At 28.9% G+C, this 2,419-nt stretch overlaps 1 long non-coding RNA gene across 1 annotated transcript in view; it reads left to right on the top strand.

Moving 5' to 3' along the window:
• The window catches only part of LOC111084199, a 3,796-nt gene extending 1,795 nt beyond the window's left edge, over window positions 1-2,001 (top strand). The window contains exon 3 of the long non-coding RNA XR_002609439.1: window positions 1,876-2,001. This is a non-coding gene — a long non-coding RNA (uncharacterized LOC111084199). The remainder of the gene's footprint in view (window positions 1-1,875) is intronic.
• The last annotated feature ends 418 nt before the right edge of the window (window positions 2,002-2,419 follow it).

Below are 2,419 nucleotides of genomic sequence, written 5' to 3' on the forward strand. Positions count from 1 at the left end.
GAAATGAATATACAGATCATCGTACAAGGTTGACTTTATTCTACTTATGTTTTAAATTGTTATTGGGCCTAAATTATCTTGTAGTCTCGGTATTTTAAGGAATATACAGATCATCGTACAAGGTGACTTTATTCTATTTATTGTTTTTAAATTGTTATTGGGCCTAAATTATCTTGTAGTCTCGGTATTTTAAGGAATATACAGATCATCGTACAAGGTGACTTTATTCTACTTATTGTTTTTAAATTGTTATTGTGCCTAAATTATCTTGTAGTCTCGGTATTTTAAGGAATATACAGATCATCGTACAAGGTGGCTTTATTCTACTTATTGTTTTTAAATTGTTATTGTGCCGAAATTATCTTGTAGTCTCAAAACTCTTAAACACAGACTTGCACACATTGATAACCCACTCCAGAGATCAATCTTTAAATAACATAATTTGGTGATTTTTCAACAATTTAATCATTTAGTGATCTTTAAACAAAATCATTTAGCGATCTTTAAAAAAAACGTCATCATTTAGTGATCTTTAAACAACCTCAACATTTAGTGATCTTTAAACAGCCTCATCATTTAGTGATATTTAAACAGCCTCATCATTTAGTGATATTTAAACAATTTAATCATTTAGTGATCTTTAAACAGCCTCATCATTTAGTGATATTTAAACAGCCTCATCATTTAGTGATCTTTAAACAACCTCATCATTTAGTGATATTTAAACAACCGCATCATTTAGTGATATTTAAACAACCTCATCATTTAGTGATCTTTAAACAACCTCAACATTTAGTGATCTTTAAACAACCTCATCATTTAGTGATATTTAAACAACCTCATCATTTAGTGATATTTAAACAATTTAATCATTTAGTGATCTTTAAACAACCTCATCATTTAGTGATATTTAAACAGCCTTATCATTTAGTGATATTTAAACAGCCTCATCATTTAGTGATATTTAAACAGCCTCATCATTTAGTGATATTTAAACAGCCTCATCATTTAGCGATCTTTAAACAGCCTCATCATTTAGTGATATTTAAACAATTTAATCATTTAGTGATCTTTAAACAGCCTCATCATTTAGTGATCTTTAAACAACCTCATCATTTAGTGATATTTAAACAACCTCATCATTTAGTGATCTTTAAACAGCCTCATCATTTAGTGATCTTTAAACAGCCTCATCATTTAGTGATCTTTAAACAACCTCATCATTTAGTGATATTTAAACAACCTCATCATTTAATGATCTTTAAACAGCCTCATCATTTAGTGATATTTAAACAATTTAATCATTTAGTGATCTTTAAACAGCCTCATCATTTAGTGATATTTAAACAACCTCATCATTTAGTGATATTTAAACAGCCTCATCATTTAGTGATCTTTAAACAATTTAATCATTTAGTGATCTTTAAAGAGCCTCATCAAAAAGCAATGTTTGATAAGTAAGGATATACTATCTTAGTGTAGAAATAACCTGATTAAAAAGTAACAGTTTAGTAGTGATAACATTCAAGGTTATGGTTCTCAATCCTAAAAAAAATATTTCATATAGTCAATGTTTACTAGTGAGATTTTATAAATATTTACTTCCCTAACTTAAAAGCTCTTGTTAGTTTGTTGTTAATCACAAAGCTACACGAGTATCGAAACTCGATTTTTTGCGTTATAAGCCTTCAGACTTACAACTAAGCAACTGAGGGACAACCTAGAAGCGGCCTCAACAAATGAGTTTACTTGACATTATGTAAACAAAGGTTTTTATACTTTATATAATATATATATATATATATATATACAAAAGTACAGAACCAAATAATGTTTAAGAGACAAGTACTAAATTTTTTAGGTTTGTTTTTGCAGAACCTCCTGACAGACCATCTAGGATTATTGTGGAGAGGGTGGAAAGTAGAAAAGTGACGTTGTCTTGGTCAACACCTTACTCTGGAAACAGTGCCATCACACGATACATCTTAGGATACTGGCGGAAGGCAGGTGAAGTAAACTTAGAAAGTAACTATAAGAGAAGAATGAAATAACCAGGTATTTTTATGTTGTTTCAATCTACGAGCTGGTACCCACCATAATAGCCCTCAATACAAGATATAACAAAATAAAATCTCTGTGATTTGAACCGAAATACATGAATTAAAGATACCAATAAGATGAAGTTACCAATATATTAAACATACCAATAAGTTGAAGTTACCAATATATTAAAGATACCAATAAGTTGAAGTTACCAATATATTAAACATACCAATAAGTTGAAGTTACCAATATATTAAAGATACCAATAAGTTGAAGTTACCAATATATTAAACATACCAATAAGTTGAAGTTACCAATATATTGAACATACCAATAAGTTGAAGTTACCAATATATTAAAGATACCAATAAGTTGA

This window comes from Limulus polyphemus, unplaced genomic scaffold (genome assembly GCF_000517525.1).
Source record: "Limulus polyphemus unplaced genomic scaffold, Limulus_polyphemus-2.1.2 Scaffold14568, whole genome shotgun sequence".
NCBI lineage: Eukaryota > Metazoa > Arthropoda > Merostomata > Xiphosura > Limulidae > Limulus > Limulus polyphemus.